General features: G+C 46.1%; 1 long non-coding RNA gene across 1 annotated transcript in view; it reads right to left on the minus strand.

The window, feature by feature from the left end:
* Positions 1 to 27,705, minus strand: part of LOC123585472 — a 52,724-nt gene extending 25,019 nt beyond the window's left edge. The window contains exons 1-2 of the long non-coding RNA XR_006706216.1: positions 27,548 to 27,705; positions 20,352 to 20,519 (exon numbers count right to left, since the gene is read on the minus strand). This is a non-coding gene — a long non-coding RNA (uncharacterized LOC123585472). The remainder of the gene's footprint in view (positions 1 to 20,351; positions 20,520 to 27,547) is intronic.
* Between the last annotated feature and the right edge of the window lie 288 nt (positions 27,706 to 27,993).

The following is a 27,993-nucleotide window of genomic DNA, read 5'->3' on the forward strand; positions in this document are numbered from 1 at the left end:
GAAAGAGCCTAAATGTCCATCAACTGATGAATGGATAAGATGTGGTTTATATATTCAGTGGAATACTCCTTGGCAATGAGAAAATAAAATCATGCCATTTGCAGCAGCGTGGATAGAACTGGAGGGTATTATGCTAAGTGAAATAAGTCAGTCAGAGAAGGACAGATGCTATCGTTTTCACTCATGTGTGGATCTTGAGAAACTTAACAGAACACCATGGGGAGGGGAAGGGGAAAAAAATAGTTACAGAGAGGGAGGGAGGCAAACCATAAGAGACTCTTAAATACAGAGAACAAGGGGCGCCTGGGTGGCGCAGTCGGTTAAGCGTCCGACTTCAGCCAGGTCACGATCTCGCGGTCCGTGAGTTCGAGCCCTGCATCAGGCTCTGGGCTGATGGCTCAGAGCCTGGAGCCTGTTTCCGATTCTGTGTCTCCCTCTCTCTCTGCCCCTCCCCCGTTCATGCTCTGTCTCTCTCTGTCCCAAAAATAAATAAACGTTGAAAAAAAAAAAAATACAGAGAACAAAGTGAGGGTTAATGGGGGGTGGGAGTGCGGGGAAAGTGGGTGATGGGTATTGAGGAGGGCACTTACTGGGATGAGCACTAGGTGTTGTATGTAAGCCAATCTGACAATAAATTATATTTAAAAATATATAAATAAATAAATAAATAAATAAATAAAACACCTCTCAGTTCCTCTGTGTCACTTGCATGCTTGTGTCCTTGAACATGCTACTTATCTCATCTACATACGATATCTGCTCAGATAATAAATGAAAATTATATCTGAACGGCAAAGTGCCAAGCAAATATTGTGGCAAAGACCTCTACTATGTCTCGATGTCATTGTCCCCCTTTTCCACAGCTGGGAACATGACTGCTCAAAAGACTACACTTCCCAGACTTCTGTGCAGTTAAGTGTGGTCACGTGACCAAGTTCTGCCGGTGGAGTGTGAACAAAGTGTCATGAGATAGATTCCGGGGAGGTTCCTTAGAGAGAGCCGGTCCACCCACTCTGCCCCTCCTTCCCACCATCCCTCGGGCTGGGTTTAGAACGTAGATATGACTATGGAAGCTGTCTTGGGCCACGAAGACAGCGGCTAAACCCTGAGAGTGAGGGGGAAGCTTTGAATGGCCACAGCCCCAAGGACTTTGTGGAAAGAACGATCACAGCTGTCCTGGATTGGATTCTCTATGGAGGCTTACTTAAAAGAAAAAAATAAATACCTATTTAAACCACTGTCAATTTTGAGTTTTCCATCATCCACAGCTTAATCGAATTCTATCTGATATAAGTATAGTTGGGTGTCGTGACTTACCAGGCCAGAATAGCCTTTCTAACAATGGGCATTGTACAACAGAGTAAGAAGGATGAGTAAGAAGGTCAGCACCTGCCACAAATAGTACCCAAGGAATTACCAGGCAAATTTCTGCTAAGGTTATCATAGAACAGAATCTTCCACCATCTAGGTTCTAAGGCCCAGGAGTCCAGCGGGCATGAGACTAATGTTCATGGTGGGATTCATGACAGTAATCAACCATATCATGAATAATTCACGCCCACTATATTGCCATAACTCCTACCATGGGCCAGGTGCTTAGCGGAGCTAAGACGGGGTCCCTGCCCTCAAGTGGCTCAGTCTGGTGAGAACAACTGATAGCAACACCGTGGGGTCTGTGCTATAACAGATTTTTGAGGTGCCGTGGAAACCTGGGAGTAGAGATATATGGTATCTCTGGTAGGGAGCCAAAGGGAAATCAGGGGAGTTTTTGCACAGGAGGCTTTTGAGCTTGGTCTTAATGTATCGATGAGAATTATCCGGAAAAAGAAGATTGAAGAGAGCATCTCAAGCAAAGCACACGGTGCAGAGGCAAGAAGGTGTTGGTTGAAACCCCGTGTAAGGATCCGTCTGGGCCCATCTGCTGCAAACCACAGGGCAGCGCCTGGGGGGAGCCATCGCCCCAGGAGAACACTGCCAGCCTTCAGGACAAAGCAGCAACCCCAGGTTTCACTTTCCAGGGTGACTCAGAGGATGACGTAGGACTGCTGTGGGCTCCCCAGTGGTTTTTCACAGGGGCAGTTTCTGCATTTGGGGTCATTGCTGGTGAGTAATGAGACAGACGGGCTTTACAGACAGAAAGTGAGAAAATATCCACAGGCTCAAAGCAGGAAGAGGGAGAGGCGGCTCAAACAAAAGAGAAGTGTTATTAATTCCAGTTTTTAGAGACAACATGAGGTCCAAGCTTGCTGCCTCCTTGCTCGCCCCCAAAATGAATGGAGAATCTCAATTCCCCTGCTATGTCAACCCCAGAGGTCACATAGAATGTTCATAGCACCCCCCACCCCCAAGATGTTCCCGTCTTTTCTTCTACATCAGAACTGAAGCGTCCTCTTCTTCGGCGTATTTGGACACAGCTTTGCAGTCTCTGAGAGTCGTCCCTGCCCTGCCGTGCCCCCTGGGAGCTGCCTTCCAGAAATCCAGAACCCAACTCACCTCTTCTGGACCTGCTCACCCACTCAGCCCGTGGACTGGCTGGAATTTGGCTGAGTCCCCATGTAGAAACGGTCTAGGTAATAAGAAGGATGATGTTTGGAGAAACCAAACACGCCTCCCTCACATACAATCTTATGTGAGGATTCTCCCAACAACATTTGTGGAAGGAAGGCATGTTTATCTACCCGGCTCAGATGAGATACTGAGGTTTGCCCTAATTGGACCAAGGCTTATTCCGAGTCCGTGTCCCCCTTGTCCTGCTTTGCTCAGGAGGAGGTGTCTATTCCTGACCCCAAAAGTCCCACTTTTGCATGGCATGTGTGACTGTCAGCCTCCCAGCTGACACTACCCTCCCTGTGGTGGGGGCCACCGGAGATACCAAGAAACAGGAAGTGCTGCCCCAACCTTCAAAGGCCAGCTCATTTAAGAAATTCTTGCTGCGTATCAGACACCGGGCTGGATGTCTAGCATGAGTCACATATTTAATCCTTACAACAACTACAGTGAGGTTGGGGCTATCATCCCTATTCTGCAGACAAGGAAGCAAAGGCACAGGGAGGCTAAAAGTGATCTGTCAAAGATCTGAGAACTGGAACTAAAAGATTCGGTCCCCAAACCTGTGTTCTTTGTGCTACACCAGAGATCACCACCCTGTGCAGTGCAGATTCCTGGGCCCAACCCAGACTGGCAGAATGAGAAGCTCTGAGTGTGGCTTCCAATGATGTGCTTTTAAAGCCATTTCCCCCCCCATGATTTTATGGTTGGGAAACTGTGAGAACCTGCCCTATACCAGCTAACCCCAAGTTGGAGAGTCAAGGCCTTTATGCCTCAAAAACCCAGGGATACAAGACAGTGGGCCAGGATTTGTCACCAGGCATACCTGTGACACGGGAGACTGACGATGGCAGCAGTTGGGAGCATGGTCTCGGCAGCCAGATCACTTGGGTTTGGAACCTGGCTCTGCCGAACATCAGCCATGTCACTTCTGGCAAGTCACATCCCTCACTGTGCCTCATCTGAAATATTGGGGTCAAAGGGGACAAACCTATGGGGTTGTTTGAGGGACTGAGTGAGCTAAATGTTTAGAGAGTCTAGAACACTGCCTGCCACAGAGTAAGCATCCAAAATATTGTTGTCATCGTTACATGATTAATTGCCCAAAAGGACGCAGGAAAGAGGAGACCATCTGGCACAGTCGTTCCTGAAGGAGGAGGTCAAAGGGCAGAGTCCCAAAGGATTTGTGTGGCTAAAGCGAGAAGAGATCAAATAACAGCTCTTAATTCTTGAGTTTCAGGGCTGGTTCTTAGGTGACTATTTGTTATTACTGGGGAAATGTCACCAAGAGCAAGTCAGTACTGCTGAGACAGGTCATGAATCATTCTGTGGGGCTGAATCACAGCCAAAGCACAACTTCTCGGGATCTTCAGGGGAGGGCTACGATGGTTGATTCTCATAAGCTGCTGACTCCCTTCCCCAAGAAGTCCACTTTGTGTGCTTTTGACGGCCTCCAGGGGGAGACAAAGGGGACTTAATTGAGCTAAACTACGGAGGGGGGTTCTTAGGTTCCTTGGGGATCTGGCCTATTTCCCACTGCTTTGTTCTCAATCATGCCATTTCCCATATTTAGAATGGCCTCCTTTTAGTCTCTGACTGTGTTGTCTACCTCTCAGCCAGCCTCCTCATATTCACACTAACCTCAGGCCAGACACTTGTGTTAGGGGCCACGTGAGATACAGGGAAATATGAGGCATTGCTCTTACCATTGAGGGCAAGGGCATTTAAGGAATGTCTGCTGTGTACCAGACATTCTGCTAGTTGCCTAACATAAATTGTCTCACTTAATCCTTACGACAACAATGGTGAGGTAAGTTTTGTACACTCATTGTTCAAGGCTCGGTTCAATGGGAATAGTAGTCATGGCATGATTACTAAGTGCCAGACCTGCACTAAGCACTTTATGTGGATTAGCTCATTTCATTCTCAGAACTACCCCATGAGTAGGTACTCCTGTTACACCCATTTTACAGCAAAGGAGACTGAGGCTTAATGAGATTGAACAACTTCCTTGCCTAAGAACGCAGAGCTAATAAGGGGGATAGACTTCAGATATGAACCCATGGAGTCCAGTTATAGAACAAAAGCAGCACCCTCGCTACCCCCTTGGTCCTTCCAGAAAGCCTTTGACTTATGGCCACACTGTGCTCTTCTTTTCTCCGAATTCTGATCCTACTTATAACCAACTCAATGAAGAGATTCGTGCTTATTTCTTCTCTTTCACACCTGGGTACATTCTACTCTCCCGTCCTATTCCCCCCCTATCACCTTTGGGTAAAGAGTGAGTTCCTTGAAGGCAATCACCCTATCTCAGCTTCATTCTATGTAGCTACCGTTTACTAAGCACTCGGTGTGTCTACCATTATCAAGGGCACTTTTGTTCTTTGAATTTGTTGCCAGTTAGTCCTCATAGTAATTCTGGGAAGGAAATCTTACCATTCACATTGTATAGATAGAAGATTAGGTCTTGAAATTACATGACTCTAAACCAATAAATGTCACCTAGCTAGCGAGTAGAACAGGCAGGACCCCAAAGCTGACCAGCAACCCCTTGCTCTAGATTATTGTCTCCCCCTCCAGCTTGCATAGAGCTGCACCCAGGGTTAACGAAGGCCTCAGAACACGCACTTGAAGGCTTCTGCTGGAGTTCCTGGTCAATGATTGACTAGTCATAGAACTGGAGCCAGTCACCTCACCCCCAGGAGATACAGGCCAAAAGCGTCATCTGTCAATTCCTATCCTGGTACAGTTCCTAGGCTCAGGCTGTCTCCTCTCCTCGATCCTGTTCCTGCCTCTTGGGATTCCATGTTTGAAAAATTTTTTTTTTTTTCAACATTTATTTATTTTTGGGACAGAGAGAGACAGAGTATGAACGGGGGAGGGGCAGAGAGAGAGGGAGACACAGAATCGGAAACAGGCTCCAGGCTCTGAGCCATCAGCCCAGAGCCCGACGCGGGGCTCGAACTCACGGACCGCGAGATCGTGACCTGGCTGAAGTCGGACGCTTAACCGACTGCGCCACCCAGGCGCCCCGGGATTCCATGTTTGAATGTCACTAGTCTAAGACCTCCTCCAGGACAAGAACTTTGTCGTATTCACCAGCATGTTCCTGGAGCCCAGCACTAGACCCCCAAACATGGTGAACTCAATATATGCTCAGTAAATAAAGGAACAAATAAACAAGTAAATTAATATATCTAGTCCCTCAGGCACTCAACACCCAGATCCTCACTATGAGTTGGCTTGACCACTTCCTACCAGCCTTCACCCTCGATTCCATTATGCAAATTTGGACAACATAAAAGCACTTTGTGAGCTTTATGAAATATAGTGGATCTCTCTCTCTCTCTCTCTTCCTCACCCTCTCCCTCTCTCTCTTCCTTCTTCTCAAAAATCAACCCTGCCTTTCTTGCCTTTTGAGGAGAATTCCATGGGATTAGAACTTCCCACAATCACCTCACACTTTGGAAGCCCCTAAAGAGAGATAATACTTCATCTGTCGAATCTAGGGCATTGGCAAGGACCAAGTCCATCTGTCTAGAACTCTGATGCTGGAACAAAGATGCAGGAAAGGCTTCGTCTTTTTTTCAAGGATGTAGTTGTGTCAAGAGCCCAGCAATAGCATGAAGTCAGAGGAGTTGCCCACAGCACCAGCGGCAACATCCTGGTGGTGCTGTCCAGGGCTGACCTTGGCTGTGGTTGTTGCTGTCCAGTCTCCCTGAGTTCGCAGCCTGGCTCTCCAGCAGTGACCAACCATAGAGTGTCAGGCACTCAACATTCACTAGCCTATTTAACGCTGAATATAACCATCAGAGATTAGATCTACTGTGGTTCTGGTGAGGACAAGTGGGTTTTAAAGTTTTGACTAACTTGTCAAAACCAACAGCTAATAAGTGGCATCTACTGTCCTCTTTCTTGTAGCCATGAGCCTCTCACCCAACAGTGGGTACACGTAGGAGGAGACACATTTCCTTGACTTAGATACTGCCTCTTTGAAATTCTAGCACTAAGTGCTGGATACACCACTTAGTGTAGTTATCCAAATACAAGCTCACTTTCTTGACTTGACATCTTCCAGTTGGTCTATGGGATCCACTGACCGTAAAGGTCTGGCGTCAATGGGCTGGGGTGATAGAAGAGGCACAGTGGAAAAACCCCACGCTCCCAGGGCTGACTCCTGGCCCCACCAGTTACCAAGTCACTTAACCTCTGTCAGTTTCAGTTTATTTATCTGGAAACTGTGAGGATTAGGTACAAACCCAGCACAGTCCCAAACACAGTAGATGCTTCCTATGCTGTAGCTCTCTGCCCCTTCACCTATGGCTTTCCCTGACATGAGGCCAAAGAAGTGACAGCCCAGTGGAACAGCCAGACAATCAAGATTCCTGTAGTTGCTGATGGGTAGGGGTTTGGGGTGTGGGTGATAGAGAGGAATGCTTTGTGATATATAGGGACGCTCTGACAAATTTGCTATAAATGGAGATTCTGGGGCTCCACCCATTGAGATTCCGATTCCGTAAATCTGGATTTTTAACCTGCTTATGGGGCATGCCAACACAGGTGGTCACCAGACCACCCTCTGAGGGACGCTGCCCCTGGGTCATTTGATTCCATCATCGGGGTCCATCAAATCCTCCTACCATCTCAGTATTTAACTAATTGCTTGATTTATTTATTCTTCAGAGACAGAGAGAGTGGGGGAAGGGCAGAGAGAGGGAGAATCCCAAGCAGGCTCCGCACTGTCGGCACAGACCCTGATGAAGGGCTCGAACCCAAACCAGGAAATGACGACCTGAGCCAAAATCAAGAGTCCAACACTTAACAGACCGAGCCACCCAGGCGCCCCAAACTAATTTTTTTATTCACCATTTTTTATTCCTAACCACATGCTTTCATAACATTAAATAAATCTATTTTTAAAACATATTTCATATGAGTACCTTAAACGCAAATATATTGGAAGGAAACATGACAGGCATTTAACAGGAGTGTGATGGGCCCCAGAGCCAAAACTGCCTGATTGAAATCCCATCTCTGTTGCTTCCCGGCTGTGTAAGTTTAGACAGGCTATTTAAAGTATCTGTGTCCCCAAACGCCGTGTGTCCAAAGGGGGTAACAAGAGGAGCTACATCACAAGGCTATTGTGATGATTAACTGGTTTACTTCCTGTAAAGCACTTGCCACGATACGTGGTACATCATAAGCACTTATAACAGGTAGGTATTCTTACTATGACTAATGTTTTTAAACACGTATCGCTTGCTACAAACAGAAAATAACCACCAAAATCCAAGCACAACGGTGAAAAGTCACTGAAAGTTCATCCGTAACGCGTCTAAAGTCGTCTGAGTATCTTCAGCAGGTGAACATTCTCTGCTTAGGCAAACATCCCTCCAGAGATGGCTCAGGGGCCGTGCCCACGTGGTGCTGTCTCTGGACAGACAGACTGACTCGGGAATTATTTTGGAGTTGCTTCCGATGGAATTTTGAGTTTTCCCATTGAGCTGAGAGCCGCATACAGCTAGGAAGAAAGAATTTCCTTGGGAATCCACTGTTTGGATTCTTGGGGAAGCAGCCTGGAGACACTGTCTGCCCAGGGATTAGGAACTGATCCCTCCTCTGTGGGAAACAAAGCAGGTTGCTCAATAGTAACCTCATTAGCACTCCGTGCTTCTTTATCTGCAGATCTCGACGTGCCTCAAAACATTCATTAATGCTCACAGCACCACCCTGTCAGCCCAGAATCACAGTCCCCATTCTGCAGATGGGGAAATTGATAGAAAGGGCTATTAAGAGGCTGAGCTATTAAGCGCCTATTGAGCAAACAAGGTGCTGTAGCAAGAAGGAAAGTGATGCCTCCCCACAGATGGGGTGTTTGCCCTGGACAGAGATGCACGCAGGGCAGGAGGTTCCCTGTGTTGTTCCCCTGCTGGGATGGGAACAAAGTTTCTGGAGAGTATTACAAGAGTCAGCCTTACAGTGGGTGTTTCATAAAGTGTCACGAAATTAATAGGTGGGGGGGGGGTGTTCCAGAAGGAGTCCAGTTTCCCCTTCTTGTCCAGTTCCCCACCAGAAAGTGAAGAGAAGGGTCCAGAGAATAGGGCGGATTTGGCTGAGAGAGTTATGACCCAGACTGACAAAGGTCATGACCTTTAAGGAGGTCAAGAGCATGGCAGGCATCAAGATGAAGGGCAGGAGAGCTCAGGAGCTACGGACAAGGTTCAAAACTTTCTCCAGGAAGATGTACCAAGAAGCTTCAAAATGCTTCTTTGAGGAATTTGTCTAAAGCCGGTAATAAGACAGTTATATAAAGAGTTCTATAAAATTATATGGAGAGATCTGTAAGTGACATCATTTGCAACAGTGTAATTTATATTAAAAAGTGTAAATAATCTAAACATTCAAAATCGGGAATTGAGTTAGAAAGGCTATGGCATACCTACACGATGCAGTCATTAAAAATATATCTAAAGATATTTAATCATATGAAGAAAAGGTCATCGGAAATAAATGAAGCTTCAGAATACAAAATAATAAACACAATCACAAAGATATAAAAAGAAACAGAATTCTACACTTAAGGAAAAATTAGAAATACTGCAAAAGTATGTGGATCATTTGGATAATAGAATTGCATGTGACTTGGGGTGCCTCAGTGGCTCGGTTGGTTAAGCATCCAACTTCAGCTCAGGCCATGATCTCATGGTTTGTGAGTTCGAGCCCTGCGTCGGGCTCACTGCTGTTAGCACAGAGCCTGCTTCAGATCCTCTGTCCCCCTCTCTCTGCCCCTCCCCTGCTCATGCTCTGATGTTCTCCCACAAATAAATAAACATTAAAAAAAAAAGAATTACATGTGATTTGAATTTTATAAGTATGTTTTTGCATATATGTAACTATTAAAATTTCAACAATAAATCTGTATTATTGTAATTAAAAATTTTTTTAATGTGTATTTATTTCTGAGACAGAGAGAGACAGAGCATGAGTGGGGGAGGGGCAGAGACAGAGGGAGACACAGAATCCGAAGCAGGCTCCAGGTTCGGAGCTGTCAGCACAGAGCCCGACGCGGGGCTCGAACTCACAAAACGTGAGATCATGACCTGAGCCGAAGTAGGTCGCTCAACCGACTGAGCCACCCAGGCGCCCCTGTATTACTATAATTTTTAAATGTTAAGCTTTTTCACTTTTATTGTGAATACTGTTGAGGCTTTCATTAGAGACTCTACTTACGGGATGGCTGCGGGGTTCTAAAACAGATCCACAGACTTAAAGAAGTAGATCGTATCTGTTGCCTGGATACTTCACGGGATCCAAATAGCCCTCTGCAGTTGTCAAAGGCATCACAAGGCATGAGGATGAGCCCTGGATCAGGAGTCAAGAGATCCTGCTGGTTGTCCCAGATGAGATGTTTTCCCACCCCATGAACTTGAGCAAAGCACTTCACCTCAGATTCCTCATTTAAAGTGGGACTAACATGCGGGGCACCTGGGTGGCTCAGTCGGTTGAGCTTCCGACTTCAGCTCAGGTCACGATCTCGCGGTCCGTGAGTTCGAGCCCCGCGTCGGGCTCTGGGCTGATGGCTCGGAGCCTGGAGCGTGCTTCCGATTCTGTGTCTTCCTCTCTCTCTGCCCCTCCCCCGTTCATGCTCTGTCTCTCTCTGTCCCAAAAATAAATAAACGTTAAAAAAAAAAAAAAAAAAAAAAGTGGGACTAACATGGGACACCTGCGTGTCTCAGCCGGTTAAGTGTCCGACTCCAGCCTAGGTCACTCCAGCCTAGCCATTCCAGAGTTTGTGCCCCGCGTTAGGCTCTGTGCTGCCAGCTCAGAGCCTGGAGCCTGTTTCAGATTCTGTGTCTCCCTCTCTCTCTCTCTGCCCCTCCCCCACTCACACTCTGTCTCTCTCAAAAATAAACATTAAAAAAATTTTTTTTAATAATAAAGTGGGGCTAACAGTGTATGCTTTGACAATCTCACAGTGGCATGGTTTGTAAAGAGCATGATCAAATGGGAGTTGTCATTCCAATGGAGATGTAATAACGAGCATCCTAGACCTCGATCCAGTGAACTTCAGAGCCTACCCTTGGTAAGGTCTGCCTATCTATGTACACCTGCTCCCTCTATGGGCCACCCACTAGGACAAGTGCTCATTGTTGTGACCTTAGAGACACATTTACCTCCTGGAAGACTTTTTGAATCATCCAAAAAATACTAAATCAGGAGTGGAATCCTTGGAATTGTATAAGCACCTATGTTCACCAGGGTGACTCTCAGTGAGTCAGGATGTCTTAGCTGAAATATCCCATCCATCCCAGACCCAACTGGATTAATACGAGGGTGGTGGAGCATATTGGTTACTTTGAAGGACGTCACCCGTGTTCAACTGCTAATACACATTTGTGCAGAACCAGGGGCTCCATCTCCCTGGGGAACACTCCCCCTGCCCCCCGTAACTCTTAACTGCCTCGTTAACATTCTTTGTGTCTTCTGCACTATTGCCCAGCCCTAAAGAGTACCCAGAAGTTTCCCTGTCTGCTTTTGTCCCCAGGAAGTCATGCTTCTGAGGCATCTTCAGCAATTAATTTGCTGACAACCCATCATCAGCCCCACCACCGGGCATGCACATAGCTATGCTTGAACGTGGACAAATACTTCTGATTGGTCTTTTCTACTTTGTACGATTGTCTTGCTCACAAACACTGACGCATTAGTGGCTTCTACAATCTCAAGAGAAGATCAAACCATAAAACAATCGCTAGATAAAAAGTCAAGACCTCAGTGTCATGACATTGGGAACATGGCTTAACTTCTCTGACCTCGGTCTCCTCATTTGTAAAAGGAGGAGGCTGTACGTCCCTAACTTTCCGTAACTTTCTTCAAGTTCAAACTCCATACATTTGCACTGAGCAGGATAAAACAAATCTTCGGAGCCAGGAGTGAGAGAAAAAGAGTGTCAGCCATATGCAGGGGCCACGCAAGGTGCTTCATATATATAACAACAGACGATGTTCTCAACAGCACCCCCTCCTTGATAGCATTCCCATTTTACAGGTAAGGAAAGTGAGGTTAAAAGCAATCATGTCCAAAGGGAAGGGGCAGAACTGAAGTAAGAACACAAGCATGACAAGTACATCACACTGACCCCACTGAAGACCCAAGGTGAAGGCCATGGCCACAATCCCTTGCTCTGCTTACAGGCATACCATTCAGGCTGCTCTGTTTACCCATTTAAGTAGCTTTTGTAAGGTCCCCAAACTTGGAAAGGAAAATACTAGAACACCATGCAAAGGGTACCTGTCACACATGTCACATGCCCCTTGCTCCCTCTCAAATGTAGTGCTTAATATTTCCCACACTGCTTCTAGCCCTCTTGCTAAAGGCATGGTACTCGATGCCTGTGCATTCCTGAACCCCAGCAATGCCCGGCCCTGGGCCCCCCCAGGATGGGGGGCGGATAGGGCTTGCCTGCAGTTTGCCGAGGAGGATATAAAGGGATTACTGCACATGCTCCAGCAAAGGCATAGCGTGGGGGGAGGGGGATGGGGGAGATAGAGGGCATAATCGTTCAGTCACGTTCCTGAAGCATAAATTGTGGGCCCATGAAAAATCCAATCACAATCTTCTTTCATCTAATTTGGAAAACAAAAGGGATGCTTTTGCCTCAATCTAGAGGCAGGAAGCAAGCAGCATTCCTGAACAGAAGGGCCTTAAGCAAGGGCTCCCTGTCTGGTATTCATTAGCCCCTGGTGTGGGCAGGGACACAGCCAGTCTTCAGGAAATGGTGCTATAGATTTGACATTCCTGGCTGCAGAGCGATACCATGACCTCTCATCTCATCTGGGGTCCACAAGAAGGAAAAATACATCCTAACCGTTCCAAGACATTGCCATGGGCTCCACCCATTTGAGAATTTTCCCAAGCATCTCCATTACAAGGGGAAACATCTTCCTTCCATCAATGCCCATCATTTGAACACAAAAGGGAACCAATGGCCTTCCAAAATTCTCCTGACCAATGGGTTGCCTTTATACTGGGACTCAACCAGCCGTGCCAAATTTCACTGAAGAATTAGGACAATTACCTTTCACTGTGTCTCTGACTTAGAGGTTTATTTTCCTGATGTTTTGTAGGTTGATGATATTTTGGAGGCGGTCTGGTTTTGTTGTGGGTTATTGTATTTGCAATCTAGAATTTCTCTGTCCACCTCTGAGCTCATTTTTCAAACCTGTGTGCACACTTAGTCGCTGGCCCCAGTTGTGGAGCCCAGGGAGACAGGGACACTGTGCTTTGGTTCCCGATTCTTCACACCTTTTCTAAGAGAATGCTTTCTTCTCAATGGGGCATGACCACCACAACATCAAACACTGTAAGCGCATGAAGAGGGAAATGTGACCTTTAGAATTCTAAGGAAAAAAAGCCCAAGATCCTAGTTGTTTATTACTATTGTATTTGTCCAAGATAGAGTGTCACTAAATGACGGTGACTGAGGAAAGCCACCAGAAACTTCAACCAGGATCAGGACCTCCAGCGAATTCAGATCCTCTTTGTGTTTACAGAGCTTCTGAGTTGGTGTAACTTTGATGTACAATGGAGATTTCCTAAGTCCCCAAAAGTAACTTTGGGCTTCTGGTCTCGCATTACCTCAAGCAGTGAGAGGAGCTCCTGGCCATCTTAATAAATCAAATCCATGTCCTCTAAGGTCAGTCACGAAGATTCTTCACGAAGATTCTCCTTTCAATGCTAACTTTGAAGGGCCTGGCTTCAAATTTATTAAAGGATTTGAAGACTTGTCAACTGAATCCCAGACCACGTGTTCTTTCTCTTTTCTCTCCCCATTTCACCCACTTTCCACTCTCCTAAATAGGTCTGTAGGTAGAGAGAGTATTGGGGAATAAGAGATTATTAGAGCTTAGAGGACCCTTAGTTGGTCTCGAGCCCTGGTTACTAGCCTACTCACAGCTACTTTCAAAATGCTCTTCAAATTCACGCCTCCTCTCCTGTGATGCTATTGTTCAAATCTCATGTCTCATATTCATATGTGATGCTTTTCTCCCATCGTGTCATATGAAGCCCATTGTTCTCGACTGCCAGAGTTTGAGTTCTGACTCTGTCGGTCAAGACCCTCAGTGTGTTTCCCTTCTCAGTAGCACACCCAAGTCACCGATTAAACTGTTGAACAACATTGAGTAGAGACTCTCTCCTGAGGCTCACGTTAATTTGCTAATGAGCACTTTCAGGGTAAATGGTTATTCAGGAAGCTTAGAATCCATGTAACTATTTTATCATCCGGCACCCATGACCCCAAATGTCTGAAAAAGACCCCAACTTATCCATAGAAGAGCCTGTTGAAGGCCATGCTGCAATCCAGACACTCTGCTCATGAGGATATGAGACAACTAATCTAATCACCATATTCGAAAAAAACAACCCTTAGCCTTAAGTGGTTGGCGAATAGACCAGGAGGCAACAGACTCTGCTGATTAACAGATAAGGAGGAGATCTCCATGGCTTATCATATGCTTTATTCTTCATGCATGTGAATCCCATATGGGTCAAGCAGTTCCCCATCTTGTTATTTTGCCATCTAGAACGGTGGGCTCTGAGGCGGCCATGGAGGCATGCCAGATCTTGCCCCTGCTCACCATGCATTAACAGGAAGGAGTCACTAGCTCCAAATGACTCCAAGGACACCTGTGAAATGTTGGGGAGAAAATGACTATTTGGTGGCGTGAACCACTTCCATCAGAGCTAGGTATGTTTTTACGTGTGATCTCGTGATCATATTTTCCCTCTTGTGTGCTTGGAAACCTGATCATCCACTCAGCATTTCTCGAATCCTCCACACGGAAGTCTTCGGACAGATTTCATTAGCATCAACCACTAGAGTCATAAATACCAGTACAATAACCTAGATGTTCCGAAATATTGCTTAAGAAGTCCCTTTCATGTAGCTGGGAAAAAAAAAAATCTGATCCTCTGGCCACGGCTGGATAAGAACTCCCCGTTCCAAACAGTGAGCTTGACTAAGTCTGATTAATGAATTTCTGAAGTTATTTTTGTTGATCCTCCCACCCTTGACGCCATAATTTGCCTGTGGCAACATGTGTGTAGATTAATGAGGCTTTCAGCAGCCAGTGGAAAAGTGTTCATTAGCTTAATTATCCACACCTTCAAATTGAGGGCAACTCAGGGCTGTCAGGACACAGCAGAGCGTCTGTGCTAGGGAAGAGCAAACACAGGGAGAGAGTGCTGCCCACCCGGGACAGTCTTCCTTGCGGAGGCAGGGAGAAGAACAGGGAAGAAAATTGGATGCACAGAAGACAAAATGACAAGAGACGATTCAGTGGGATTACCCAACTGCATGCTGAATGTGCATGCATTTATTAAGCACCGAATATAGGCCAGCCTGAATAAGCAGGCACCCCCTATGCTTCTAGCCTGCTCGATCCTCATGCACAGGACAAGCCTCCGTCTCAAGGACCAGTGTCTCCTAAGTCAATGGGAATGGAATGTGTGGATCTTCGTCAACAAGGTCAAACGTAAAGCACCACGTCTATCCCATCCTGGACCCGTCTAATTTTATCGGTCAGTTGTGGTCAGCTCCCACCTCGGACATAGGACTTAGGACTCAGAGCCTTCCCGGTGTGCCTGGGCCCCATGCTTTCCCTCCAGCATCTCCCACTTAGCCCCCCAAGGAACTAGTCCTACTTCTGAGCCCAAGCCCAAGAGGGAAGTTCCTCCTACTTCACGCTGCCCCTCTCCTGCAGACATGTCAGCCTGTTGCCTCTCCCAGTCTCTCCAGTGGGTCCAATGGGTCCAACTAGGACCCATTTTTTGTTTATCAGCCCAGACATGGAGCTCTCACCTTGGCCTTCTCCACCCAGTGGGTTATAGAGCTCTCTGCTGGACGCTGTGCAGGACAGAGATGGTCCTATGAGAGTTTCTGGCTCTTATGAGGTAAGATTCATACATGGAGCTAATCATTAAAGGGAAGAGAGCTTCAGCACCTTGTAAATCAGTCTTTCTCAAACTTGCTCGGCCATAAAAATTGCCTTTTAAAGATACAACCTCCAAGGTTCTACCCATGAAGATTTTAATTCAGAAAATCTGAGGTAGACCCAAGCATTTTCCTAAGCATGCAGAAGATCCTTATCATGAGGCAAGTTTGGAAAACACTAGTAAATGACTATGTGACAGTAGAAGTGACTATTGATTAAACCTCCATAAGCCACTCAAGGTATTAAGAAATTTACGTATATTGACTCATTTAATTACCTGGACAAACTTTTTCCAACAGAGGCTAACTTTCTGTTCTACTAGCGAGAACACCCAGATCCAGGTACATTGACTGATTGCTCAGAATCACAGATTTTGGCACATTTTGGCAGTAAGTGGCACGTTGAGAATTCAGTACTTCATCTCTTTGGTTCCTCACCCATATCAATTAAAATAACCTGTTTCTAACGGCTAACTGCTGGTGGAGACCAACCGTCTCTGAGCTTTTTTCTGATTGAGCACCCTATCAACAATGAAACTTCAAGCACAGACTGTCACTGCATGCATGTATATTTCTAATTTACCTATACATATTATTATTCTAATATATTATCAGTATTATAAAATATACATAAAATGTCACTTTAAAAGGTTGAAATCAAGATGAATTAAAGAATTTTTATTAATTTTTATTTTATTTAGCGACTCTTAAGAACTCTTTTGCTTTCGTGAAAAATTATTGATATAATACAAATTCTTTTAGTGAGACCAATATGATTTTGAATATGCTTTTCTCAGTTTTTTCAATCTTGGATTAATCTGTATGACATAGTGATTAATGGTTTGGTCCTAAATTCAGTTTGTTCTGACACTTGCTTTTAGTGCCTGTCATTACTGGAAGAGACATGTAAATTCAAACGAAAGAAACACAGCATTGTTACCTTACTCAGTCATAATACTCATTTTTCAATTCCATCTACCAGTTATGCAAAGGTTTTTGGTGAAATTTGGCTAGTACATCTCTAAACTCCCTGATAACAATCCATTCTCCCCACGATTTATTGGAATTAAAAAGAAAAAAAAAAACTAGTTGAACATTCAATAACATTACCTTTGGAAACTTAAAACAGGCTAGAATATTCTGTTTCAGTCCTTCCAGGAACACAATCTCAGTTATAACACATCATTTTTAACAATACTACCACTGGAAATGTTTCACATCCTCAGTGCTCAAACACTGTCTTCATGGGAAAAGTATCTTTTTTTCCTTTGTATTCAAGAACAACATGCATACAGGAAAATGTACACATCACAAGTGTACAGATGAATGTATTTGTATTTAACTGAGCACACCCAGCTAAAGACACAGAACAAGAAACAGAACATTATCTGCAGTCACATTATCAAAAGCTCTTTTGTGCCCTTTCCAGTTATTTCCATGGCCAAGGTAACCACTATCCTAGCTTTCAGATTCATTTCGCCTGTTTGTTGTGTTTCTTTAAACTTCATGTGAGTGAAATCATACAGGAGGCACCGTTTTGTGTGTCGGGCTCATTTCGCTCAAAACTTTATTTGTGAGATTCATCCATATCACTGAAGTTGTCATGGATCACTTATTCTCATCACGTAGGGGATTGTCTCCTGCCAATGCACAATAAGTTGATCCATTTTGCTTTTGATGGGACGTTGGATAAATTTCAGTGTTAGTATATTAGAAACAGTGTTGCTATGCGCATTGCAAAGCCTGCCTTTTCCAAGAGCCTGTTTGAATTTCCATCAGGTATGTCCCTGCAGTGGAATTGCTGGGTCACTGGGTTTGCTTATGTTCTGCTTTTTAGACAGTGCCGAACAGTTGCCTGACTGGTTCCGAGAATTTGCATTCCGGCCAAGGTTGGAAGTCTGAGCGCTCCACATTCTCACCTCCTCTTGGTATTGTCCATCTTTTTTCATTTTGGCCATCTTGGTGCACATACGTACGATGGCATCTCACCACAGCTTACTCGTTTCTTCAGAAGGCAGTTACTGTCTCGTTATTAAGTGGTGACATCTACCCTGTGGGGACAACTTAAGTGCACTGTTTGTGTTTTTTTTTTTTCAAATGTACCTGCTATAGCTCACTCCTCACAGCTACTTGTCAGCCTGGAAAAGATCAAATAATTTGAACCCTTGAATTTGTTCACTCGCCATTTCAAACACTTGGGCAGAAGAGAATAAGGGAATCCCTTCTTGAATAAAATATTTCCGGGCAAAGTTCCTATCTAATTACAAAGTGTTATAAAGATTCTGCCATATTTTAAACTTCTTGCCTCTATGTAATGATCCACATCAATGAGAGCCTGTTGTGCTCTGTACTTTTGCGGCTTAAACTTCCTGGCTTACATAGCTTGCTGTGGACAAAGCAGCAAATAAATTTCACATAGGGTGCTAGCTCATGAAATTTTTTTTCCACTCTAATCGACATAAATACCCAAAGTATTGCTTTTGTTAAGAAATTCATTTACTGGGCACCTGGGTGGCCCAGTCGGTTGAGCGTCCGACTTCAGCTCAGGTCATGATCTCACACTCTGTGAGTTCAAGCCCCGTGTCGGGCTCTGTGCTGACGGCTCAGAGCCTGGAGCCTGCTTCAGATTCTGTGTCTCCCCCTCTCCCTGCCCCTCCCCTGCTCATGCTCTGTCTCAAAAATAAATAAAAACATTTAAAATTAAAAAAAAAAGAAATTTAGTTACTGTTGAGAACATAATTTTTTCTGGCACATCTTTTCTTAAAGAGCTCATAAGAAAGGGCCCACCAATGTGTTTCATGACTGACATGAGCAATCTAGAAACAGCATAAGCTGAAACGTGCTAGAAATATTGTACTTTCCACCAATTGCATACCAAATCTCTCACACTGAATTATTTGTTTGATGTCCCTTCAACTCTTCAGCAACAAGGTCTATGAATCTTGCAACAATATTTAATGACTACGGAATCCATTTTAATGTGTCCCTAGGTAGTTTTCAGGTATTTCTTCAGCCCTTTTTACCATAGCAAGGGGAGCAAGCATTTGACCAATGGATTATGGCCTCCCACTTTTGCTCTTAAGTAATAAATTCAAAATTATGAGTTTTAACCAAAATCTGTAAAGGCCTGGATTGAGTATCATGCCTTTAACCAGCTGGGGAAAAAAATTCTTAGTGTCTTGCTAATTGTGATGGCTTCATACCCTCATCAGTTATGTCAAGATGCAAAGAGAGACTCATCATTAACCACAGCGGATGAAAGGCCATATTTCAAATAGTCTTCTCAATACTTTTTTAAGTCTTTCAACCAATGCTGTGATTGATGTAATTAGACTGCCATTATTTTTATCCAGTCATTCGCTGAAAAGTGGCAAAAGCACCAGGAGTTACAGAAGCATCCAGCCGGCCATCCTCCCACAGGTCCCTCGGGTTTGCCTCATTAATATTACCTTCAGCTTGCAGTTCCTTCATGGAACCACTTAAATCACTTGTCCATTTTGTGAGGATTAGTTAAATTGAAATGAGATATCATGAGCTGTAAATCCATTTAACCAGCACATAGACACAAATCAGCCAAATGCTTCTGGAAGGCATACAAATTTCCATCTCAGGAAGATTCTCCTCGTCCTGAAGGGTTCCTTTGAATAAAGAGTGCTTCTCTGCACTTCACCATGACAGTTTCCAATGTCAGAGCTCTCAGATCCTCTAGAAAGCATATTGCCAGCCTTTTCATCTGCCAGGGGAGGAGGTGGAAGCACCCAAAGAAAGAGTAGAGACCATGGAGACCGCTGGTTTGAAATGCAAGCCCTGGTGATAGGGAACATAGGCTCAAATCCCAGATTCTGCCACTTCCTCCCTGTGTATTCTGGAGCAAATAATTCTACCTCTCTAAGCCTGTTTCATCAGCTGGATACCTAACCAGGGTGAAGGTTACTGCATGTAAATTATATCTCCATAAACCTATCTTTAAAAGGAATAAAGGGAGGGAGGAGGCCTGAAATTAAACAGAGATTCTCAAATGAGCCTCGAGGTTTCCAGGGAGCAGCATTTTTATCTTAAGTATCTCTGTTGTCTGGCAGGCTTCGCACAATGCCTGGTATATACTAGGTGCTTATAAGGTATTACCGATTGCAGTGGATTGAATGGTGGCCCTACATGATACATACATCCACATCCACATCCCTAGAACCTGTGACTATGATCTTATTGGGAAAAGAGTCTTTGCACATGTAAGTTAAGCATCTTGGGTGGAGAACATCCTATATTATCCAGGTGGGGCCTAAATCCGATGACATGTGTCCTTGGAAGAGACAAAAGAGAAGATACAGAACACAGGGGAGGAGGCCATGTGAAGACAGAAGCAGAGATTGGTGTGATGTAGCTACAAGCCAAGGAATGCCAAGGTTGTCAGAGCCACCAGAAGTTCAGGAAGGGGCAAGGAGGGATTCTCCTGTATGGTCTTTGGAGTGGGCATGACCTTGCCGACACTTTGGTTTTGAATTTCTGGTCTCCAGAACCGTGAGACAATGCATTTCAGTTGTTTTAAGCCATCAAATGTGTGGTAATTTTTTTACCTAGGAAACTAATATATTGATCCTCTTGGCTTCATATAATCATGCAGTTTGTTATTATCTAATGCATTGATTTCCAAACTTAAGCTCGGCAGAGCCCTCCATGGCCACCATGATACATTAACAAATACGGTACCTCTTTTGTATTTGGAGGTACTTTTAAGATTTCTTGTAACCAACATATTCTGCAACTTAAAAAAAAAAAAAAGAAGCTAAATGTAAAAATTTGAACAACCAACCCTAGATCTTGTCCGATGCTACATGGTAACGCTGAAGATCAGACAAGATACATGACTTGTCCAAGTTCTCTTGGAAGCAAGAGGTGGAGCCACAGTCAGTACCTCCACTATCTTCCTCCCGATGCAGGGCTCTTCCTGGGCACTAAAGAGCCACAGTAAACCGCTGTCCTTGGAAAAGAAAGAAGAAAATGTTAGCAGCACTCCTATTATACTCAAAGATAATACAATATGCCCTTGGTGATCAGTACTGCTATTCGCCTTCCAAGTAGAGGGTCCAAACACGGTGACAGGTAGAGATAAAGAAAGAAAATGGAAGAAGAGAAAGAAGAATTCAGGTAATGGGAAGGGGGTGTTCCTGATTGGCTACAGGAGATTTAAGGAAAGGACTCATGCTATGTACACTCATAAAGGTAGAATGTTCTTCCTCCGTAGTCTGAGCTGTTAGTTCAGTCTGTGTCAGCTTGGGGTCAGACAAAAGCGAATTCCATTGCCATCTTGTCAGTTATATCTGTGTGACCTTGAGCAAAATTAACCTCTCTGAGTCTCAGTGTCCTGAGTAGGTGGCAATAATCCCTACCTTGCTGGGTGGTTGTAGGACTTAAATGAGAAGACAGAGCTTAGGGATCCTGACCCAGACTCTGGAGCGAGGCTAGTAGACTCTCTACGATGCTGGCTGTGGACCTCGGGCAATTACCTCTCTGTGCCTGAGTTTCCTTACCCGGAAAGCAAGGATAATGTTACTCGCCTCCAAGGGTCAGTCTGAAGGTTAGAATAAGCTAATAGTTCTAAAGTACTTAAACAGTGCTTTAACAGCAGAATAGTGCTGTATGAGCATTTGTTAAATTAAAAATCAGTATGAAAATGCACCTAAGGAAGAGGTTACGGGGGGCGGGGGGGGGGGGGGGGGCGGTGCTACAGAGGAAGTGGGAAGCCCAGTGTCTGTCCCGGCCCAGGAAGAGATGGCATAAAAGGATTCCCTGGCTCTCTTCCAAACTGGTCTGTTCACAGGGGACCTAGTGTAGCACCTGTGGCTGGCACAGGGGGACGACCGTGTATAGGGGTGGCTGCTTTATCAAGCCTGGGGTGGCCAAGCATGGGCATGCTCCAGGGCCCAAGGAAGTGGTCCTCCTCCTATGTCCCACCTTGGCTGCCCCAGAAGAGGGGGCTTCTTTGGATGCTGGGTAGACACCTTTCTCTCCTGGGCTGCAGGAGGGTCCACTCCAGCGTGATGGAAAAGGACACCCTTTCTGGGAAGACCCAGCAGGCAGCTTGGAGAGTGGGAACATCGCTTCCAGAATTACACAAGGCCACCTAGCCGCGCCCCCTCCCAAGTCTGACACCATCTGCCCAGCGGCCCTTCTAAGAGGCCAAACGCCCCTCGACCGGCCACACCTCCCCCCCCCGCCACTTTTGGGTGCTCAGATGAGAGTTCAAAGGGGAAGATTCAGCTTCCAGAGGAGGGGCTGTGAGGGTTTGACCAGAGGCTCATCTCCCCAGGCTCTCTGTTTCCCTTTCAAGGGGTGACTCACGTTGCTGGAAAATGACAAACTCGGGTAAATAAGATAATAGGGGCGATACTCGTGATTCAGCTGATGTGGACACCCACCCAGCAGGGCACAGAGGCCCCACATGGGCAGAGGCTGCTCTTGGAAAGGGAGGCTGGTTGTGAAGAAAGGATCCACTCAAGATACTTTGTTTCTCATCTTGGTTGCAGACAGCGTTCCACGAGGTGTTTTTTTCCCCCCCACCAGGAGCCCTGAGTCTGGCAGGCACTGGCATTACTCACAGGGGAGGGAATCAAGGGCCAGGGAGGAACGGGTGTGTGCAAACCTTCCTCTGACAGTCGTGGAAAACAGCAGTGCCCTCCCCGGTCCCAGGGACCGGCTCTGCCCCAGAGGACTGCTCTACGCCTCACTTTCTCTCCCGAATCCTCCACCAAAATGAGTTTGGACACTAGGGTATTTGTGTGTAACATAACAGGATGTCCGGGATTTATTTTAGAAAGTCCGCTCCCCACTCTGAAATCGTTGGCAAGTGATAGGTGAAATGAGATTGGCCAAACGTCGTCAGTTATTCGCCTGGGGGAAGGGGCGTAGGGGTTCCGCAAAACTGTTCTCTCTCCTTTTGGGTCTGTCCTGCGGTTTCCATAATGAAAACGCCTTTGTTGTTGTCATCTAGGAGCTTTGGTCCAGCCACCTCTCACTAGCCTTTAACCTGCTAGGGCAACCGGAGCTTGCTGGGAAAGTTTGAAGACCCCACTTCGCTTCCTGGGCCTCAGTTTCCCCAGAAGCCTAGCCGTTCTCTGATACAGGAGAGCGTTGGCTCCAGTGCTCTCTGAGCCTTTTCCAGCGCTGCTTCCCTGTGAGCTGATGAGCCCTATGCATTCCAACCTCTCGTCACCCCCAAGCACCTCAAGCCTGGGTTTTCGCAGTGAGCTTTCGCGGCATGCAGAGGGCAGTGGTTAGAGCAAGGATTCTGGAATCCCAGCGCCTGGTTTTGAACCCTGGGCTGACCTCACCCTTACTGCAACTCATGTGGCACCTCTAGACATCAATCTGCTGATCTGAGAGATGGGGATAATAATATCCCCCTCACGGAGTTATTATCAGGATTCAAGGAGTTTATATTTGTAAAACACTTAAAACAGTGTTTGCCATATGGTGTTACAGAAATCACGTTGAATAAAGAAAAGGAAAGATTTCAGAAGCCAGCTGATTTTCTATGTCAGACTGGCAAACTTTGTCCTCTAAATGCCAGATAGTAAATGTTTTTGGCTTCACTGGTCATATGGCTCTGTCACATCCAGGCTGAGGCGACCTGAAGCTGATACCCGCCTCCCTCTCTCTCTGCCCTCATGGCAGCTGTCACCAAGGCTCCGTGTCCCAGATGGCGTTACCACAAAATTGAAGCGAACTCACCATCCGCATTGCACTTCAGCAGAGTGAGAGACAAACTATGGTAGTTATTAAGCCGCTGCAACCTATGTGGCTTATTTCGTGACTGCAGCATAGCCTGGCCTGGTCTGGCCTGACACACAGGAGGCAGCCCTGGAGGCCGTAAAGAAGGCAGCTGCCGCTCTCTCCTGAGTCCGCTCCAAGTTATGCAGACTGCCCTCGCTTTGTTTCTTTTCGTCGTCATACATGAATTCAGGTCCCTCTCCGGTGCTGGCTGCCATCTTCCCAACACCTTCCAATCGGCTCGCCGCCTTCTCTAAGCCAATACTCAGGATCGACCACGATTCCCAGATGGACCTGACTTTCAGCAGAACGGGACCACCGACAGGAATATGTCCTAGGGTCACATCAGGTGTGCGTGGGGCGAGAGGGAAGTCAGATCAGACTGTTGACGCATACGGCCTTTCCTGTGACTCAAAACCCTTGCACGTACACCATCGTGCTTCTGCTGAGCCCGTCTTCTTGTGCAGTTTCTGCATAATTGGCTTTTAATGGACACCCAGAGACCTGTTACATTTCCTCCTCAGGCTTCCATGCCCCTTCATGCTGTCACCCCGCTGAAGAGAACAGGACAACCTGAGAGGAACAGTCAGAACGCACTGCTAACACCCACAGGGCTGTGACTTGTGAATCACAGTCCCAGGTTCTTGGAGGGATTCTGAAAAATGACAGTTCAGAGGCAGCCGTGGTTATGGGGACTGTTCTTCCCAAGCTGGAAATCAGGATACAGATTTAAAAAAATGCTTTGGTGCTTCTGTGCGGGGCAGGCTGGGGGATTCATTTGGAGGCCGACACTGGGAGAATTGGGGGAACACTGGTGGTCCTGTGAACCAGAAGGAAAGCACTCTTGACCCCTGGGGTTCCCAAGGCAATCTGGAGGGTGCAGTTATAACAGATCCTATTGTCCATGGCTTCAGAGAAGGAAGGGATCTTACCTGCTATCGTAGGGGCTAGAGGGGGGCTGAAGCACCCGACCCACTAGACGCTATCCAGGTGAGAAGCAAAGAAATTGAACTTGGGGGCCCAGCAGGCCTGCATTCAAATCCTGGTTCTACCTTTAGCTACCAGGTGAACCTCAGCGTGTCCAACTTCCTGTGAATTCTGCTGGAATGGTGGGCCTACTTAGAAGAGCTGGGGTGAGGATTACATGGTGAAGATTTACAGACTCCAGGCTTGTAGGAGGTGTTGGAGCTAGGGGTACCATTGCTCACCCCTTCTTCTCCTTCTGGATGCCAGGTACTTCTTCCACAAGGTACTAGGTACTTCTCCCACAAGAAACTAGGTACTTCTCCCACAAGGTACTAATTACTTCTCCCACAAGGTACTAGGTACTTCTCCCCCACAAGATATTAGGTACTTCTCCCACAAGATACTAAGTACTTCTCCCACAAGACACTAGATACTTCTCCCACAAGATACTAGATACTTCTCCCACAAGGTACTAGGTACTTCTCCCACAAGATACTAGGTACTTCTCCCACAAAGTACTAAGTACTTCTCCCACAAGGTACTAGGTACTTCTCCCCCACAAGATATTAGGTACTTCTCCCACAAGATACTAAGTACTTCTCCCATAAGACACTAGATACTTCTCCCACAAGATACTAGGTACTTCTCCCACAAGGTACTAGGTACTTCTCCCACAAGATACTAGGTACTTCTCCCACAAGGTACTAAGTACTTCTCCCACAAGATACTAGGTACTTCTCCCACAAGAAACTAGGTACTTCTCCCACAAGATACTAAGTACTTCTCCCACAAGGTACTAAGTACTTCTCCCCCACAAGATACTAGGTACTTCTCCCACAAGATACTAGGTACTTCTCCCACAAGGTACTAGGTACTTCTCCCACAAGGTACTAAGTACTTCTCCCCCACAAGATACTAGGTACTTCTCCCCCACAAGATACTAGGTACTTCTCCCACAAGGTACTAAGTACTTCTCCCCCACAAGATACTAGGTACTTCTCCCACAAGATACTAGATACTTCTCCCACAAGATACTAGGTACTTCTCCCACAAGGTACTAGGTACTTCTCCCACAAGGTACTAGGTACTTCTCCCCCACAAGATACTAGGTACTTCTCCCACAAGGTACTAAGGACTTCTCCCACAAGGTACTGGACAATTCTTTCACAAGGTACTAGGCACTTCTGCTAGGTACTACGTACTTCTCCCTCTAGGTTCTTATTCCTACTAGATAATAGATAGAAGGAACTATAGAGATAAAAATATTCACTTTGTTTAAATGTTTTCTAACAATCTTTAGAACTGGAGACTGCCTTAGATCAGTGGTTCATATTGAATATTAGAATCTGTGTGTTCAATCATGTCCACATTTTGGGTATGGGAAGGCTTTTAAAAAAGTCCCAATGCCTGAGGGCATCTGGGTGGCTCAGTCGGTTAAGCATCTGACTTTGGTTCAGGTCATGATCTCACGGCTCGTGAGTTCGAGCCCCGTGCTGGCCTCTGGGCTGACAGCTCAGAGCCTGGAGCCTGCTTCGGATTCTGTGTCTCCATCTCTCTCTGTTCCTTCCCCGCTCGTGCTCTGTCTGTCTGTCTCTCAAGAATAAATAAAGATTTAAAAAAAAATCCCAATGCCTGGGTCCACCTCCAGGGACTCTGACTGAAGCGGTCAGGGTGACTATGAGCCGCAGCTGGACTTGAACACCACAGCCCAGCACTTCCTCCCTCCCACCAAAGGGACCCCACCCACACAGCACTCACGGTCAGAGTGCTAACCTTGAGGCAGCTCCCTACAAGTACCCAGACTTAGAAGTTCTGGCCTTGAAGGTCAAACACCACGGCCGCCTGCCATGTGACTTTCCACCCTTCTCTTGAGAAAAACAAGGATTTGACAAACTCTAGGAGAACCCAGAAACTCAAGCCTGGCGTGCCTCCTTTCCCAAGAGATAATTTGCGGAGGTTACAATAAAGAGAAGGGAATGAAAGATGAGGTATTCTTCAAAGTCTCTATATCTTGCTGTAAATCATGAGATTTTTTTTTCCATGCCTGTGATTCTGTAATAAACCCGTTAGAGATTGGAGGAAACCATGCTCCCAGGGCCCCAAATATGAAAGAAGACATAGCCATTAAATGTCATTGTTGTCAAAGAATAAATGTCTCAAGTATAAAAGAGGAAAGTGGGTCACCTTGCCCCTAGGCAAGCAGTGACCAAACTATGTCTTAGGACCCTGACCATGAAGGAGTCTCCTCGTGGGGATGGGTGGGAGTAGGAGAGGGGAGAGGGGAGTGGTCTTCACTGTCCAGAATCATTTGAAACAATCCCAGGAAAGAAATCTCCACGGCAGAGAGCAGACAATGCAATGCAGGTGATGGCTGATTGTATCCCAATATGATCTTGAGTAGAAAATGGAAGGGGTCTTATTGAAAACTCCACCCGCTGATATACATCTCTTGCAATTCTAAACCTTTCACAACCTGTCTTACTAGCTTTTTAAATTCATCGAGAGGCTGGCTCGATAAAGAGAAATACTTCTGTTCTTTGGCCAAAACTTTTTCCCCAAACACCTGCAGGGAGAGAGAGGGCAGTTTAAAGCATGAAAAGTAAAAGTGCAAGGAACCACGTCAGAGTCCAGGTGGGTCCAGAAGAAAGCAGACAACACGCAGACTTGGAATGTTAACGCTGCTCAATAGACAAATGTGACCCAATGAACACCAGTCCTTCCTTCCCTGTATCCCCAGTACAATGACATTTCTGCCTTTTCCACGAGGCAACGCGAGTAAAGCAGTAGAGATGAAGATCTGCTTCCACAGAGGACAAATATATATGTTCCTGCAATTTCACACATCAGCGTGCCAAGGCGGGAAGGCAGGAGGGAGCGTCTGTGGAATATTCCTGAAATCACACCAGCCCCATAAACCCAAGGGCAATCTCATTATTCCCCTTCCCATGCTCCTTTAGTCTCTATTTATGCAACCAACATTTGCCTGTCCTGGGCACACAGTAGGTATTCCAAGGACCAAAAGGAAGTAGAAAAAGAGACCAGCTTCCACCCGTGCTTTATAAATTCCTCAGACTTCACGGTGACATTTTGCCAAGAAACAAGGCTGTCCTCTGTTTCACACAGCCCTCTGCAGGCTTCAAACCACCTGAGTCTCAGCCCTAGCCCTACACATCCCCCTCCACTCCCAGCCTGGGTTGTGACTTGACCAAGTCACCCAGGTCCTCCACACCCCAACCCCTTGCCGACTAAAAGAGTGGTAGTTGCCTTACCTACCTCGTGGGGTTGCTGGAAGAATCAAGTACGTATACAAGCAGAGCAGTGACCCACGAGGCTATGTGTGGCCACGGGGTCTATATAGAATGGCATGGGAGGTGAGGAGGGGGGGACCCTGCCCCCTGCCCTGCCTCCCGCCCACATGCAGCTGTGGGTGGATGAGGGGAGGGAGGAGGAGGCTGCCGTTGATGGTGATGACAAGGATGATCACAGCCATGACAATGACCCTTATGATCTCACAGCACAGATTCTGTACACAGACTGAGCAGCGACCGGGTCAGGAAGGAAACGACTCACTGGCAGATGACTGTTTACCTCTCCCTACGAGCATACCTTGGTTTAGGGTATTATCCTAGACAAGGAGACGCATACTATAAAGTTTGCTTTTGCGAATCGTTTTCAGCGTTTTCTTTCTGTTTACATCAAAGATGAGCACTCCTCGGAAG

This window comes from Leopardus geoffroyi, chromosome C3, assembly GCF_018350155.1.
Source record: "Leopardus geoffroyi isolate Oge1 chromosome C3, O.geoffroyi_Oge1_pat1.0, whole genome shotgun sequence".
NCBI lineage: Eukaryota > Metazoa > Chordata > Mammalia > Carnivora > Felidae > Leopardus > Leopardus geoffroyi.